Consider the following 18,707-nt stretch of genomic DNA (forward strand, 5'->3'; position numbering starts at 1 on the left):
ATAAAGTACAACCAGAGGTAATCTGACTGAATTTGCACTCCAAAGTAACTTTGATCCTGGACGTAAGGCCTGCCCTGGCTCTTCCAGATGAAAATGGCACTGCAGGGACGATGTGGGAGGAATAACCTCCAGGCTTATGGTTTCCATAGAGCAAGTTTCTTGGGAAAAAATGATATCATAATCCCGTAGGAATTTAAACCATTCCTCACAGCCCATCCTCCTTGCCGACTGGCAATGTTCCAAAAAAGGATCTTAATCACTTAGCCGTGAGTCTCATTAATAGTAATGCCACCTTGACAGTGCAACACAGACTCCTAGGTTGTTTGGCTGGCCCTTATGGTATGGGCGAGTGTGGGGTAGACAGACCCGGGGCCCTTAGGAGAACTCATCCCTACTGGCATCTTTGGCATAGGCCTTCTTAGCCTTGTAAGGAAAACAGTCAATCTATTTCTGACAAATCATCTAGTGAGGAGAAACGGTTTTGAATGTTAAAAGAGCATGGTTGGGCGGGCATTATGCAGGAGGAACTTACCCTAACACCCGGTTAGTCACAACATTTCTGTAGAAGAATTCCAAGGGTGGAATCTCGGGCCAGCCAACACAGGGTCAATCATCACCATTGTGGAAGGAAGCCCACACCCCTCATTATGCTACGGCCGGTTGCGGTAGGCTCATCCCCTCTTGCTCCATCAGGGGCCATGGCTCTGCACCAGTAGTAGAGGGCCCAATGGCAGCCACACCCTCTTTCAGGGCCCTTAACTATGCCCGCTTCTAAGCTTGGAAACAAGGTGGTCAGCAGGCACTTTACTAAACTGTGCCAGGAACTCCCCAAATAACTCCTTGAGATCAGGTAAAGTATCAGACTTTGCGACGCAGAAGGTATTGACTTCAGTGGATTAGGCATATTATCCGTTTGGGTTTGAATTACCCCACATTTCCTTTTAGTGCGCGGTACTTTAGTTTGCTTAGGTGCCCGTGGGCTAGTGTCTGAAGCATGGTTTACACCTTGATTACCATCCCCACATATTTCAATAGTAATAGCTGTTGTAATTTCACCCTCGCTAGGTTGAATTGCTGTGAGTGCAGCAGAAGACTTAGATCGCCGTCTTTCAGCAAACAAAATTTCTTTGTCCAAGGCACTCGCCACCTTTTCAATATACCCATCCAGAGTGGCTGTTTTTTGCGGCCACTTCTCCAGTCTGTTAGCTTGCTTACTCTTTGACATCTCAAACGTATCCAAACAGCCAAGTCAAATAAGGTCAAATCTAGGCAAATCTCTATGGAAACACTTGAGGTTCGATGAAAAAAAAAAAACGGAATACAGCAGCTCAATATAATCTGTGAATTGAACCAAAACGTCAAGGCACAGTACCTAAGTGTAAGTAGCCAAGGAAAGTGTCTCAGCCCAGCCTCGTTTGGCCACAGACAGATATAGATAGGTCTGCTCTTGACTAGGGCTTTGCCCGGGAATGCACCTGGGTGTGTCCCGTTTGCATCCCTCCTTTGTGTGCCTTCTGACACACTGGAAATGTGGGCTTGCAGCCTCACTGCGACAAGAGATTCTAGCCCCTGTAGTCTGGGCTGTGTGGAGTGGTCTGACATTGTCCCGTGCAGCCGGGCAAGCATCTCTCCTCTATGCGCCAGCTGGTACGCAGGAAATGTGGCCAGTGGTAGGGTGACCAGATGTCACGGATTTCCCCGGACAGTCCCGGTTTTTAGAGGACTGTCCCGGTGTCCCGACGCTTCTCTTAATTTTAAACAAATGTCCCTGTTTTTGAGACAAAGGTCAAATTATTACATAAATGTCCCGGTTTTTGGGACAAAGGTCAGATTATCTAGGGAAGCATACGTTCAAGCTATGCGCTTCTTTAACAGACGCCTACGGAGTATGCAATAATTAAAGTATTTTATCTGTTACTATGAGGCAACACAGTCCCTGTCTGCTCCCAGCAGAGAGATGAAGTGGGGGGGAGGGGGGGGCAGAGAGAGGTGGGTGGGGGCACAAGGTCAGATTGGGACTCAAAATTGGCCCGGGCACCCCTAAAGAAAGTGGCCCACATTTGTGGATCACCACCTTTCATGAATCAGTGTGTCATTAACATCAGGGACTTATTTAGGGGAGAAATGTGTGGTAAATTATTATTTTTAAAGTTTTGAGGGCCGGTAGCATCATCCAAGACTGGAAACATTTATTCCAGTACATATCACCCTCCAAGGCTGGCCTTTGCTGAAAAGGCGCCCTGGGCCAAATCAAACTTGGGGCCTCTATGTTCATCCCTCATCGATTTCCACTCTCTTCTCACAATTCAATTTCTACCTTTTCTTAGTGGTGTATTTAACACTACCTTCATCAAAAGGTCCCTAGCAGCGAATGTTCTGTACCAAGATCAAGGGTAGGAAAGGGAGCATTATTGGGTTATGAAAAGTCTATGTCCTGCAACCTTCAATGCACCTGACCTTGTCTTCACACTATTACTGCAAATTGTCTTAATATGGGGCGTTGTGCGTTCACTGGCCAGTCAAATCCCAGCTGATAACTTTAGCAGTGACCAACCTCTGAACACTCAATCCCCCCCCCCCCACCGAATCACCTGTTTATATGCTAAATTAGAGGTGAGAAGTTTTGGGAGGGGGCGAGAGTGAGAAGGGAAGGGTACGAGGAAATGGAAGAAGAGAACAGAAGAGAATGTTAAGTTTTACATCGTTAATGAACAGGAGCTGCCGGCTGAAATAACAAAAAAATAATTATAATAATAATTAGGTGAGCTCATTGTGTGCCTCTCTAAACCTGGACGCCCTTGGCCTGAACCCAGCTCACCTATGCCCAAGGCCGGACCTGTCTCCATCGGCTTGAACATAGTTATTTTTCAACACAGATCTTGAAAACTGAATTTCAGTGGCTCTAATTCAGGACGCATCCCTCCGTTCCAGGATTAGAAATGAGAATTTGGATTTCAGCAAACTCCAACATAATCCTCAATTAGAGCACACATTGTTCAATTCCATTTGCGGCTCCTGCTTGGATACTCTGATGCTTTTTCTGTAACTTCTTTTCTAATGTAACTTGAACACTTGGCATCCTCTGAGTTCAGCCCTGGTACTTTTCTCTGGGATTATGGGTTGCTGAGTGATCTGCAGAAACTTCGCAACACACGGTCTCCGTTAATTATATGTCAACAGGACGATGCCAGTGGTGCTGTGCAGAAAAACATATCCTCTGAAATATTCATCCAAGAGTATGTGAAGAAACTTCTGTTTTCTGTTGTTTAAAAAAAAGTTTTTATTTAAGTAACTGAAGTAAAGCCAAAGCCGTATTAGGTTTTATTTTATGACCTCGAGTAAAGCTTTCAATTAGTTTTGCTACAAGTTATTGTTCAGCTTCTTTGACGGCACTGGGTTTGGCATTGTAGGTAGACGACCACCAGAGGGATTTATTTTATGGTACAGTTTTTCTAGAATTATTGCTTCATACCTTTGAACACAAAAGAGTGTAAGTGTGAGCTAAAATTGGAATAATGCTGCCAATGTCTTGTGCTTCCTGCACTTTGCCTCTAGGGCAGGGTACAGATAGATGGGCTGCAGGTGGTGCTTAGAACCGCCCTGCAATCTGGATCAGGGATAACCAGCCTTCTAGAGTTTCTGTGGGAGCCTCCAATCAGCATGCGAGCCTGCTTGAGACAGTGCATGCCTGGAATTTAACTGCCTGTGACCATGTTATATAATCATGCCAGTCTCTGATTCTTCTCCGTTGGAGCAGACTTCTTCCGGGAAATGTTTGAAGGGTCAGGATAGACATGATGATAGATCAGCACCTGGCAGGAGCCTGTTTTGTTATATGTATTTGTAAAGCGCACTATCAATCACCAGGGTATCCTGGTGCTGGCCAGGTGTGTGCACACCTAGCCCTGCCTAGGGTAGGTTGATTAATTGAAAAGCCATGTCTTTAGCTTTTAAGAATTCAGGAACAGAGGAGGAGGCTCTTGATGTGAAGTGGGAGGTTGTTCCATGCTAATGGTGCAATGTAATAGAACGCTGTCCTCCTGATCTGTTTCTGTGTATGTATGGGATGTGTATGAGTAGGAGCTGTGAGGAGCTAAGGTGTCTGGGTGGTTAGTGGTAGAAGATGTGATTGTTCAGGTAGGTGGGGCCTGAGTTGTGTAGTGCGTTGAATGTGAGGTGGGGAGTTGAAACTTGGCATGTTTTTGTATTGGAAGCCAGTGGAGCTCATTGAGATGTGATGTGAGTTCTGTGTGTGAGGTTGAGGATGAGACTGGCTGCCGAGTCCTGGATGTTTTTTTTGCCTTCTGGTGAGTTGCTTTGTGATGACAGCATAGAGGGTGTTCCCGTAGTCCAACTAGCATGTAACTAGGTTATGAGTGACTGTCTGGTGTTGCTTGGGAGCCATTTGATTATCTTTCTTAGCATCTTCATGTTGTGGAAGCAGGGTGCAGTGATGTTTGGACTTGTGTGGTCATTTCTAGTTTGCTGTCAGTGAAAAGTCTGAGATTCCTGGCATGGGTGCTGGGTGTGGGTCCGAGTTTGGCCAGCCCCCAGTTGCAGGCCCCTGGCAAGGTGTTCTTGCTAAAGATGGTTTATTTTCTTTCTTTTGTCTTGATGATGTTAAACTTGAGACAGGTGGATTTCATCCCATTAGTGACTTCAGTCATGCAAGTGGGATATGTGTTTCTTGTGTTGGGGGTCTTGTCTAACAGGGAGCGTATGAGTTGTGTTGTCTGCATAGAAGTGGATTTTGATGTGTGCACGGGTTAAGCAATGAACCTTGAGGCACTCTGCAGATGAGTTTAGGGGCTTCAGAGGAGTAAGGTGCCAGGCTGACAGCTTCTGTTGTATCCATAAAGAAGGGGCAGATCCAGCTAAGCGGGTCCTTGGATGCCAGTCTAGTGCAGAGGCCTGACGAGGATGGAGTGTGAAACTGTCAAATGCTACAGAGAGTTCCAGGAGAATGAGGGATCGCATGTCTTCCTTGTCGAGGGTCATGTGGTTGGCATCTGTGGCATAACAGACTGCTGTTTATGTACTGCGTTTGGTCCTGAATCTGGATTGCATGGCACTGAGGAGTCTGTTGCTGAGATGGTCGGTAAGGCTTCAGTTGATAAGTTTTTAAGACATTGGCCAGGTATGGAAGGAGAGAGATGGGTCTGTAGTTGGAGAGCATGGATCGATTAGCTGATGGTTGCTTGAGCAGCTGTGTGACATGGCATGTTTCCAGGTGTCAGGAGTGTAGATGAGTCGATGTACGCATTAAAGATGGGTGTTCGTGTTTTTTTTTTTGCTGATTGGTAAGAGTCCTTTGGTGAAGGCGTGGTGGGGGAAACTGTTAGATAAGCCCCTTAAGGGGATGCTCTTTTTTGTAGCAGATATTTCTACAGTGTCAACGGCAGGTGACAAGGTATGGGTTCATCCTTCAGCCATGATGGGTAGTTGACTTGTTACAGTAACTGGGTCTGATTGAGGGTCGAAGTTTACCATATATGGAGGTGATTTTGTTGCAGAAGATTATTCGGAGCTGGTTGCAAAGGCCATGTATGCCATTGCCTTTTAATTAACTTATCATTTGCCACTAATGGTGAGATAGGTGAAGAGGAAGAAAGGTTCCAAAAGCTGACAAATGATGCCACAGAGAGCAGTCATTTTGGGTGAAAAAAGCATAGAGAAGGAAGATGATATTCCTGGAAAAGTAAAGAAAGAGGGATGTGGCGAGGAGGAGGGCTGAAGGGTGAAAAGAACAGAAAGAGAGAGACAAGGCCAAATACAGGACAAAGGAGAAAGAGGAGAGGTAGGTTATATAGTTGCAGCTCTGAAAAAATAAACGATTCATCCAGTGTTTTGACGTTTCATGTTTGTAGGCATTTATCTTTACTTTATTGGAAAAAAATGTGCCTTTTATCTCAATATCCTTGTGTAGTCGGGTATGAATGTATTGCTTGATCTGTTTCAGGTGCAACTGCAGGCATTCATTTGTCCAAAAGATCAAGAAAAATGGGTGAGAAAGTTGCAACTTTGTAAAAGTGCAAAGTTGTCTGTGATGCACCACCAGCGTAGCCTGCATAGAAGTCTGTTCTGAATTCAAGCAGTTTTCTTAGGTAGTCCTGTTAACTGTCCCGAATATATATGTATGAATGTATGTGTGTTCGTAGCATGTGTGGCTGTAGATACACATGCTTTGCATACTCCTGACACCTAGTGTTGGGCCCAGTGGTGTGCATCTTGTATTTTTTTTCTGAAGAAGTCTGAGTAACAAGACTTGGTGTAACTACACATGTGGTCCTTAATGCTCCAGCACATTGGTTTCACCTTAGATTTTCTTCATCCATCAAACTTGGATGTTTGGGAACCCTGGTCTGAGTACGGCCTGTTAATTTGCTCTGGTTTTCTTTCTCAGGTTCTACGATTCGCCCTTCCAAGCCTGTGACAAAAAAAGAGCACTGCTTGTAATGAAAAAAGGTTCTGCTTGTGATGCCTGGACTTTGAGCTCAATAGTCGACAGCTGGGGGCACTTGTATGTATTGATGCTTTGAGCTGCCATCCTCCTGTCTTTCAGAGGCTTCTCAGACTAGGGCTGCAGTATGGAACATACTCCCTTCCACTTCTGCCACAGGTGTAAAGCCAAGTACCTCTGGAGGGGAAAGAAGGTGGGCCCATCACAAAATGCAAAGGCACGCTTTGTCACGGATACCCAACATTTTTGAAGCCAAAGAAATGCCAAGTGCTAAGGAAGTAGAAGCCAGGCCCTCTAGTATTCCGGTGGCTTAAGTAGAAAGTCTAAGGCCCTCTTCTCTAAGGACATCAGTGTAGAGGAGGTTAAATTGATAGAGTGGTACAGCATGTGCCAGCATTGGCTTTGAAGACCAAGTCAACACCATGTGTGTCAATGATGTCCTAAGGTCAGGTTCGACCTCTGAAACATCCTTTAAAGGAGGCAGAGGATCACTACCACTCAAATTGGGCATGGAGCCCCGAGTCTAGCTGGAAACAGCACAAACATTTGGATTCTGCTGCTCCAGTTGTGTTTCCCCTGGCTCATGGGGCTGGACAACATCTGCAAGGACCCCACCCAGGGGAACCAAACCATGCTACCGCAACCTGATGCCCTGAAAAGCCAGACACTGCTGAGATCAGTGCTGTCTCAGCCCGATACTATGGAAAGCCAAACTCTAAACTGAATTAATCCCAAAACCTCCCTTGCAACTGATATTAAAACTTTTGTTTAGTCACTCCTCGCTGCTGAAGTCAAACACCACAGAGGGGTCTTTCAGAATTATCGATGCAAGGCAGAAAAATCTTTTTATCCACCCGAACACAAAGAAACTCCGGCTGACCCTAAAGGAGGAATGATGATTCAAAGCTTCCAGGCCGCCAAGCCCCAAAAATGTCAGCCACTTGGCCACCAGCCCTACACCTTTCCTACCATTACCATCCACAATTCCGCCTCCACCACCTCAATCTCCTCCTCTTCCTGAGCCCCACAACACTGACTCAGAACCAGGCGGCCCCTACTTTCTCATAGAACCCCTTTGATAAGTCCTTTTGGCCCCCGGAGAGAGGTAATCCCTGGAAAGACCGTTGTAGACCCACAAGATGACACAGATCTAGAACTCTACCCTGCCAAGCTAACCCCACCAGGTGATACTACTGCTCATCATGTAGTAATATAAAGGACTGCACTACATCATCATGTCCAATTCTACACAATGGAAGATCAGGATGACTTGCTAGTTGAAACCCACTCTAAGATGGTGTGTGCAGTCTGTTACCTTCCCATGCTCCAGGAAATCTCAGGCCTGCCACTGATAACTTAATGGAGCGGATGATAGTCAGGATAGTAACTCCCCTATGTGGAGAAAAAATACAAGCGTATTCCAGATAATCTAACTTATATTTGTTGTGAAATTGTCCCCAACGTATTTGTGCGCACTGCCAGTAAAAGGGTTTCTGCACAGGCAATATGAGATGCCTCTCCACCTGACAGGAAGTCTAAGTGAATTGATGATGCTGGAAAGGAGGTAGCACTTAGGGCAGTCACACTGTGGCTTATTGCCAGTTCTGTTGGTTTCCTCTCCAGGTACGACTGTAACACTGGTTGAATGACAAGGGTTGTTTGCTGAGGAGAAAGTTGTCACTGATAACAATATAAGAGGTGCCCTCAACTAGGCAGACATGGCTGTAAAGGGTATTAATACAAATACCCTCCTCCACAGGCATGACCGGCTTAGGGTGTCGGAGTTTAGGTATGAGGTACAACAGCACCTCTTCAACTTCTTTTGATGGCGAGCATCTGTTCAGTCCTCAAGTTGACTCAAAAAAATCAAAAAGGACACTGATGACTGCTTCAAACCCATGGGCACCCCTTCAGTCCCTCAGTCCCAAATCTGCTTTCGTAAGCAACAAGGTACAGTAGGTGCCTGACTCGAGGGCTTAAGTCAGCTATCCCTGTACAAAAAGTCCTTTCAGGACCCAGCAACCTAAGACCTTCTAGAGAAGGGGCTAAGGGTGAAAGGGTGTGGGAAAGAAAGGCGTGATTCTGAAAGGTGTTCCTTTGCTGCAAAAGATTAGCTCCTCCACTTTCCCCGACCACACCACATCTGTTGGGGGGAAGACTGAGGCCCTTCCTTGCTCAATGGGGAAGTGTCACCTCAGATTAATAAGTTCTCTCCGATGTGCATGAAGATAGTGCCTCGAATTTCACGCCACTCTTCCCAGCATGCCTCCTTCTGAAAGAAGTAGTTTGGGTTCTTTTACAAAAAGGGCACAATAGAACCAGTACCAGTACACCATCCTTTTAGCAGGGGTGTTTCCCTATACTTTTTAATGTCCTAAAAAGATGTCTGCCTCTGGCTGATCCTCAACCTCTAGCCATTGAACAGTATCATCCTCTCCAAACATTTTCATGTGGTGCATCTGCAAGACATCATCCCGCTGCTATGCCAAGGCAACTTCATATCAGCGCTGAATCTGAAAGATGCTTGCTTTTATATCTCAAACCATCCAGTGCATCATCATTGCCTTAGATTTGTGGTAAGTGGACAATGCTACAAGCTTAGGGTGTTACTCTTCAGATTCACCACAGCTCCAAGGATAATTACAAGTTGACTAGCGGTGGTAGCAGGAGCGCACTGCTGCAGGAATGCCATATGTCTTTCCAAACTTAGACGACTGGCTGATCAAGAGCAGCAGGAAGTGACAGCGCCTAACTCACACTCAAAAAGCCGTATTTTTACCCACAGCCTTGGTGTTAGACCTGGCAGCTTTTTGGCATGTCTCCCCTGTCTTTTTGCCTTCTGACCTCCTGGTTTTATGGTGAACTGGACTCTGTTTTTGCTGGTTTATTGTCTCTGCGCACTTTACCACTGTTAGTGCTAAAGTGCAAGTGCTCCCTATTGAAATTGTACTGTTGATTGGTTTATCCATGATTGGCATATTTGATTTACTGGTAAGTCCCTAGTAAAGTGCACTAGAGGTGCCTAGGGCCTGTAAATCAAATGCTACTAGTGGGCCTGCGGCACTGGTTGTGCCACCCACTTAGTAGCCCTGTAACCATGGCTCAGACCTGCCACTGCAGTGTCTGTGTGTGCAGTTTTAAACTGCCAATTCGACTTGGCAAGTGTACCCACTTGCCAGGCCTAAACCTTCCCTTTTACTACATGTCAGGCACCCCTAACGTAGGCCCTAGGTATCCCCGGGGGCGTGTGCAGTGTATGTTTAAGGTAGGACAAATACTAGTGTGTTTGAAATGTCTTAACAGTGAAATACTGCCAAATTCGGTTTTCACTGTGCAAGGCCTATCTCTCTCATAGGTTAACATGGGGGGTGCCTTTAATTATTCTTAAAGTGCAGATTTCCTTTAAAAGCAGATACAAATAAGGAGTTTAGGGTCTCTAAACTCACAATTTAAAAAAGCATTTTTCAGTGAAGCTGGTTTTTAAATTCTGTTTGAAAATGCCACTTTTAGAAAGAAGGCATTTTCTTGCTTAAACCATTCTGTGACTCTGCCTGTTTGTGGATTGTCTGTCTGGGTCAGTTTGATAGTCTGGCTGTTTGCACCTCTCTAGACAGTGACACCAAAAGGGGCGGGGTGTAGCCTGCATATCCTGATAAGCCATCTGAGCTAGAGGGGAGGGAGAAGTTGTTGTTCACACCTGAAAGGGCTGTGCCTGCCCTCACATAATGCAGTCTCTGCCCCACTGGTGTGTCTCTGGGGCCTGGCCAAGGAAGGATCTGTCAAACACTTGGGACTTTGCTTTGAAGTTTGCCAACGTCTAAGTCAGAAAGGGGGATAAAGAAGAAGACCCAAACCCCCAGACTTTTAGAATCTTACTGGAATCAAGAGGAACCTCTGCCAAGGAGAAGAGCTGAAGAGCTGGAGGAGGAGTGCTGTCCTTTTGCTGTGTTGCTTTGCTGGACTGGCCTGCAGTTGCTACTTCTGCCTGAAAGGAGTGCAAAGGGAGAACTTTGCTGTGTGTCCTGCTTGAGAAAGTTCCCCAAGGGCTTGGACACCAAAGACTTCAGTTTCCACGACCTGCAGCACTGGCGACTGTGTGTTTTGTGCTGTTCAAGAGAAGAAACCACCACAACGCTGCCAACAATGCCACTGGCCTGCACCGTGACCTGCCGACGCCGCACGGAGTTGCATTGCCCTGCTTCGCACCACGATCCTGGTCTCACCGACTCCATCATCAGACGACTTCACCGAGCTGCTGCTCGCACCGTGACCTGTGGGCCCAGCACTCCGGCATCACCTGCTCACACCGCAGCCTGGGCCTCCCCGACACCACCGCTCCTGCTGACACCGGCGCCACTGCCTACACCGTGGCCTGTGGACACCGCTTGTGAGGAGCACGAAGCACCGTCCCACACCGCCCCACACCGCTGGCTTAGGCCTACCGACGACATCGCTTCCGCAACAATGACGCCGCTGCCTGCACAGTGACCTGTGGACACCGCACGTTGCACCACCCCGCTTCACACCGCAGCCCTAGCCCACCGACGCTGCTGGACTCAGTCACCAAGCCGCTGCCTGCACCATGACCTGTGGGCACCGCACATCGCATCGTCCCGCTTTTCACCGCAGCCCTAACGCAATCCATGCCAACGTTCCTGACTTCATCAGCCCGGAGTTCAATTTACAACGCGTGTGACTTCAAGGGCCCGGCGACTCCTGATCAGACTCTGGAACCGACACCGTGACGTCGGCAACACCGCTCTCTGGAGCTCACCGCAAGGATCATGATGCCCTACAAATCCAAGGTACTGTTTGTGGGTCTTCCCAACACCGTAGCTGGCCCGCGATGCCGTGGCCGGCCTGATCTGTTGGTTTTGTTGATCACGACGCCGTGATAGCCCCAGGTGGAGCTATTGACTTAAAGGAACTGTATGTTTGAGTAAATCTTGCAGAATTCATATTCTTATTACTGCATGTTGGATTTTTATCGTTGTGGTCGTGTTTTAAATAGATAAATATTGGCTATTTTTCTAAAACTGTGTGGTGTCGTTTTGTAGTGTTTTTACTGTGTTACTGTGTGTTATGTGCAAATGCTTTACACATTGCTTCTGAGATAAGCCTGACTGCTCGTGCTAAGCTACCAAGGGGGTGATCAGGGGTTATCTGAGCAGGTATCGCCCTTATCCTGACTAGAGTGAGGGTCCCTACTTGGACAGGGTGCAAACCGACTGCCAGCTAGCGACCCCATTTCTAACACTTGGTTTCACCATCGGTGTGAAAGAAAATCATTTTCAGCTAACAGAGTTCTCTCCTCCCTTGGCTCAGTCTTAAATGGGGTGACAAGCAAAGCATACTTCAATGAACAGAAGGTGATGGCATTACAATCCCTGATGCCTCTACTCTATTTCAGACACTTTGTTCCGTTACTGTTCAAACTATCATGAAAATATTGGGGATCATAGCTTCATTCGTAGCAGTTGTACCATCTGCCAGGCTGTGTACACGCTGTCAACACAAGTGTCTTGCAAAGTACAAGCAAAGGGACGTTGGAAGATTTAGAGTTGGTAACAACCAGGGCCCAGCACCCTCTTCTTTTGTGGAACAGCAACAATTTGTTGTTTGACAGCCCCTTCCTAGACCTTCCACATATGACCATAGCTGCTTATGTCACACGCATTTGCTGGGGATCTCTCCTGCACGACACAAATGCCTAAGGCACCTGGACCCATCTCCACCAGAAACACCACATCAATACCTGTAGGTTAAAGCCATCGGACAAGCACAAAACCTGTTCTTCACACTTCTGCGGGGAAAGTGTGGCAACATGCTAGCCTCACTATACATCCAGGAGTAGGGCACTATCCACTCCCCCCAGCTTTCTGTGCTGGAACATGAGATTTGGCATTGGGCAACCCGTAACAACATTAACCTGTTGACAGAGAATTTGCCGGCAGGGGAAACCGACTGCAGACCTGCTCAGCAGGACGCATTAACGAATCTACAAGGGGCAGTTCCACTCAGAAGTCCTTCATAGGGCCTTCTAGTGGTGGGGAACTCCAGCGAAATACCTCTTTGCCACTTGAGAAAATGTAAACTGCCAAAACCTTGCATTCAGGCACTCACACCCAATATCTGTGCAATGCACAATCGATGAACTGATCAGATGTATTTGCCTCTGCATTTCTGCCTCCTCATCCCTGACGCCCTATGCATGATAAGAAAGATGAGGGAGGTGTTTGTGACCCTCAAAGTGGCACCAACCTAGGCAAGATAACCTTGGACTACGGTGTTTCTAGAGATGCCAGACAGTCCCCATCAGAAGCTCTCACTGAAGCTGGACCATCTCACTCAGCATCAGTGTCAGTTTTAGACACCCAGATCCCTAACAACTGAACCTCATGATCTGGTACCTGAGTTCTTTGAATCTGACTACCTCACAATAGATGACTATCCTGCGTCAAGGGTGAAAGCCAATGACTCACACATTCCATAAGGAAAAGGTTAATTCTTGCACATTATACATGGCTAAATGGAAAAGGTTCATCCCTTACTGCACCTATAATCATTTAGACTCTTTGAAATGCCTGTGCAGGAGATTGTTTCTTTCTTCCTATACTCGTACAAGGCAGGTCTTGCTTACATTGCCATACACTTACAATTAAGTGCAGTTTAGCATACCGGCTCTTATCAAAGTCCCATTCATTAGGGCCTTCATAGCGGGTCTACAGAGAATAATACCTCCAAAGATGCCTCCTGCGCCTGTGTGGAACCTAATTGTGTCCCTCACACAGTGTATCTTACGGACCCTCCATTTGTGCCCCTACGCTCGTGATCTACAGTTCTTATGTTGGAAGGAAGCTTTGCTAGTTGCAGTCACCTCTATCAGATATGTTAGTGAGTTCCCTGCTCTTAGTTTAGAGGAACAGTTCATCCAGGTTCACAAAGAGAGGGAAATTCTTCCTATCAGCCCCACATTTTTGCCTAAAGTTGGTTCACAGTTTCACATGAACCTATTCATTGACCTCCCATTCTCCTAGCCAGATTCTGCAGCAGACGGGGCTCTTCACACTCTGGATGTTAAGAAGGTGCCGATGTTTTGCGCTGATATAATTAAAATCTTTAGGAAGTACATTCAACATTTTGTAGCTTTTGCCCAATCCCACAGGGGTTGTGCTGCTTCTAAAGCTAGCATTTCTAGGTGTATGGTTATATGGCTCTACACCTGCTTTGTAAAAGTCAAGCACACTCTCCACATGCTCCCTGCTCTCTACTCATAAAAAGGGTGCCACGTTAGCCTTTTTTTAGGTAACATCTTTTTAATGGATTGCTGCAAGTCAGAAGTCTTAAAATGTTTTTGCTGTGAGCCGCCTAAGCAAAACTTTTTGAAGTTGGGCCCCCCTCCACAACCACATGGCAGGTGGTAGGGATGATCGCAGGGGGTGGGAATCATGAGATCATTTCAGGGGTGCTTTTTGGTCACTCGTAATCCACACTAAATGTGGGACTTAGAAAAAAGCAACAGCATCAAAAAAGAACGGCATTGACGAAAAACATTACTCCCCATAATTGGTGTGCTGTGGGCTCAAATGCAACCATCTGCTGCACTAATTATGGCTGTAGCACAGAGAAACAGGCTATTTCCTCTTCTGTCACTCCTTCCCCACCATGTCTGACCAGCACTTCAATCTCGGACCAAGCCCAGTCTCTTTCTGGAAAAAAAAAAAAAAAAGAGATACTGAATGCAGCCCTCTTTTTTTTCTGCACCAAGGCCACCATCTTCCCTAATGCTAGCAAGGAAAATAAGCTCCAGTGCCCTCTGTTTATTGTAAAACATTCATAATTGTTATGCAGTGGTACCATAGGCAAACTTGTTGTGGCATCTGTTTCTCTAATGGTAGCTACTGCCTTGCTGTCGCATCTGACCCTTGTCAACAACTTCGGCTCCCATCTCACGCCATCTTTTTCCCTTTCATCATCCCTCTCATCATCCCTCTCCCTCTCATCACTCTGATGCCCAAATCAAGTTGTCTCCTCTGCTTCATTTTTCCCCTCCCTTGGGCCACTGCTCCAAGGCTCGAAGAAAACACTAGCACCGGAATTATGCCCTGGGATTCTAATACAGCTACATCACCAGTGATACCTAGAGTGCTGCAAAGTCCACTCAACAGGGCCATTACTTCTAGGCAAGAATCCCTAAGGAGGCATTTTGCTGCTTTCTGTAACAAATAACAATAAAAGCACATTAAGGTCCCCCCCCCCCCCCCCCCCCCCCACACACACACACACACACCCTTGCTTGACCCCTGTTCCTTGCGCAACAGTGGTGACCTGGGCTCTAACACTATCAAGGAAAATGCACCACATGGTCTTTTTCATAGTAGGATTGTCGTAACTGGGATCTAGTGCCCACTCACAGGGTGTTGTGGGCGGGGGGGGGGGGGGTAGAGTGGGGGTCTTGTGCTGTAAACAGATAGTAGAGAACTAAGAAAGAAACATGCCTTCTCAGCTGTGTCCCCACTGCCTGAAAGAAATGTAAATATGTGGAATGGTTAGTCACCAAATATATAGGCTGCTTTGGAGCCAGTGGAGGTTTGAATTGATGGAGTCAGCTTCACGGTTAAAAATATTCATTATTTTTCAGAGGTAATGTGTGTCTATTAAAAGCAGTGCACCCTTTTAACACACATAAAAATATTTACACTAGATATAGTCTGAATGCTTATGACTAAGGTATATTAGTGCTTGGTGTATCTTAAACAGAATTTTGAGCAGCCTTCTTTATACAGTGTAATGCAGTTTTAAAATAATGACATTCAATGTGCTTTCTGTCACAGACTGGGACCCGGAGGCACAACAACAAGTCACTGTTCCTCACTTCACCAATCATGATTTAACTCTGTGAGTCTTTGGTCACAGAGGAAGACATCTGCAGTGATCATAGTAACCAACTGAGGTTTCAGGAGGCAAAAGAGTATATTTCCCTTTGATTAGTTTAACTTGTTTTTAGTTTATTTGGGGTGAGTGCGTGTTTTTATATAGAGTAACCCGACTGAAGATGAAATAAATAAAGGGAATAAAATGTCGATTTTTCTTTTCTTTTTTTAGCCATGTCTTTGACACTCACTGTCAGTGCACCATGCCTCTTAGTAGTACCTCCTCAGTTTTTTGGGAGTTTAACTGCTGCATGTAAATGAAAGCCTAGAAATACCCCTTCCATGCTACCAGGCTGTCTTAATTTAAATGTAATTGCAGAGCCATTTGTGCCCCCCTGGTATTATGTCCATGACCACCCTGCAGGGGACGCCCCACAGTTTGAAGACCTCTGGTGTAGATGTTCTAGGACTTCAAGAAGCTTTGGTTAGCCAAGCTGTCCTAAGAACACTCTTGAAAACATCTGTATCGTCGGCATGGGTTTCCTTTCAGCTTTTTGCAGAGGTTGTTTATCTCCTGTCACACATCTACAAACTGATAGTTACAGGATTGCATTTTATGTTTACTTGTAGTGCTGTAGGTTTACATGTGCTGACCCTCCTCCCCAGAAGCCAACCATGATCACAAATGTGTCTCATTCTTTATTTCCTTGACTACGCACAGCGCAGTCTGTCTTTCACATTGCACTCCACTTACACTGCTTGCCTAATGTGCAGAAAACAATCTGGTATGGAGCCAGTGTGCTAGGGCATTGTGAACTAAAGGTGAATTCATAATAGTTCTTGTGACTCAGGTGATATGTTAAATTATTTTATATAACTATGTATGTGTGTATCTGTCGATGGATAGATTGATTACCCAGTTCGCACCACGTTTCTTTAAGAAATAGATTTTTGGTTTGCTAATAACCTTGGCACTGTTTGATAAATCTTCACAAAACTTTCCAGAGAAAATGTCTTATCCACCTTAGCTTCTTCCTGGAAAGTTTCGGGGTGATTTCGTCAAGCGGGGGCTGAGAAAAGGGGGCAGGGCAAAACACATTTTTTCCCATAGAATTTTCAATAGGAAAATTGAACAGCAATACTGCAAAAACGGCTGAACGGAAACCAGGTTTGCCAGAAAACTAGATTTTCACCCAGAAAGTTTGCTTTTTTGACTTGGTGTAAATCCATTCAGTAGTTTTTGAAAAATTGAGGTTAAAAATGTATGAATAGATAGTTGCTGAGGATTCGTCAGATCTAACAATAAGATCTTATTAGCTACCACCACATCAAAGATGTAGCGTAAGCCTTTTTAGGACTCTGGGACTCAGTCCTCTGTCTTCAAACAAGATTAAAAGAATCATATAAGGGGAGAGGGTAGGGATGATCTGACCTCCTAGGCATGGTTGGGAGAGGTAGGGTCTCAGAGAGACCCCTGGGAACCCAGAAAGGGTATTGTTTTTACAGTACCACAGATCAGCTGTGCTGTCAATAAAACAAGTGGGGGGCGAGCAAGTTCCCACCCTTTTCATTTTTAATCTCTCCCCAGTTGGCGGACGGGGGTGTTTGCTGATGACCTAATATATTATATCCCTCATCACATGTTTTTTCACATGATTCATAACATCACTGATTACATTAATGATAACACTGCACATAGTGAGGGTATGGGTTATAGTTACTTTAGGGCATATTATAATTACTTGTGATACGTATAGCTGGTGAATTTTAGTGGTTTAGTTAGTTTAAAATGTTAAGTTTTAACTGACATTCTCACCCCAAAATCAGGCCTGAATCTTGCAGACAAAGCCCATAGAAACATGGAATCTTGCAGACATCTTTGTATGGCTAAAATTTCTACCATTTTGCGTGTTGATGGTCGATTTATACCATGGGAAAATCTTGTGGTTGACTCTGAAATGTGTACCACTTAGTCAGGAAAAGGTAAGTTAAGTTATTTCACTTATGGCTTGTAACCTAATACCAAAGGACAGGAGTGTTCAGACTATATAATAAAGCTTTTCGTATTCATTCATTCAGACCATGTTTCAAAATTCCCTGTACTGCGACGTAAATAATTCTGATTGGAATAATAAATGAATGGCATTATAATTTTGGGGTCAGTTTGTGACCAGGGACCTGACTAGGGCACTGATATTGATGGTAACAAGACGTTATTGGTAATGAGAATTAGGGATGAGCAGAACCTTTAGCTACTTTTCAAGTTGTCTGCATGGCCAGGATCCCCTTGCCCTGCTGGACACTCTCTGGAGCAGGGCTGGCCTTTAGCCTGGGCGAGATGGGCCCACGCCCAAGGTGCTGTTCTTCAGAGGGGCACAGGGGTTGCCTGCAGCAGTCTCCCTCTGACCTGGCTACAAATAGAAGTGTATTAAATACTGGCACTCCGCATATTATCTTTCTTCTCCTGGCTGTCCTTTCTCCTAGCCATCCTTTGGCGTATCCACTTCACCTTCCTCCACCTCTCCCATTTTCTAATCTAACACACTGTTGATGGGTGGTGAGGGTCACCAAATCTGATTTCGCCCAGGGTGCCATCTGACTAAGGGTCACCTTTGCTTTGAAGTTCAGGGAAATGCTGGAAGACATAGGACAGTGGTAGTGCCCCAGTGCTTGATGTGCATCAACATTCCAGTAAGGTGTAAAACAGCTGCCAAAAGCAATTGAATTCCTTACTGCCGTTGTGTAAGTGACATCCTGGAACACCTGGATTCTGCTCCTTTGCGGGAACTAGAAAAGGTTATCTGGGAACAAGGATCTAATATTGACTGGGCTGCCTGTCACCGGTGGTGCCACCTGATTTGTATTTGCAACTGTGAGAGTGGACCGCAGACACTAGCTATATGGTGGATTGGGAAATATGTCCGTCACCCGCTTCAGTGAGAAAGTGAGAAAAAGTGTTTGTCTCCTAGACTTTTTTTTTTATTTCCTTGCTAGCACGGGGTATTTTGCGGAAGAGATGTTAGTTCCAATTAAACGTCTATGAACAACATTTGAGGGATTCGGCAGTGTTAGTGCCTTTTACCGTTGGGAACGTGCTTTTCTAGCACTTGGGGGACTGTTCATTGCAAATTATTTTTAAAACCCGTTGGTTTAATCAGCGCATATTTTTCTATTGGTTATCTTGATTTAGGGTTCGTGTGTATGTGTATGTATGTATATATGTATGTATATGTATGTGTATATATATATATATATATATATATATATATATATATATATATATATATATATATATATATATATATATATATATATATATATGCGCGCCAAGGTTGTGCTTAGAAGAGGCATGCAATTTCCTTTAAGTTTATGTG

General features: G+C 45.4%; 1 protein-coding gene across 5 annotated transcripts in view; it reads left to right on the forward strand.

Annotated features, from left to right (window-relative positions):
- The window catches only part of MPP7 (MAGUK p55 scaffold protein 7), a 1,064,688-nt gene that overhangs the window by 608,948 nt on the left and 437,033 nt on the right, over positions 1-18,707 (forward strand). The gene's annotated exons all lie outside the window — the stretch shown is intronic.

This window comes from Pleurodeles waltl, chromosome 10, assembly GCF_031143425.1.
Source record: "Pleurodeles waltl isolate 20211129_DDA chromosome 10, aPleWal1.hap1.20221129, whole genome shotgun sequence".
Lineage (NCBI taxonomy): Eukaryota > Metazoa > Chordata > Amphibia > Caudata > Salamandridae > Pleurodeles > Pleurodeles waltl.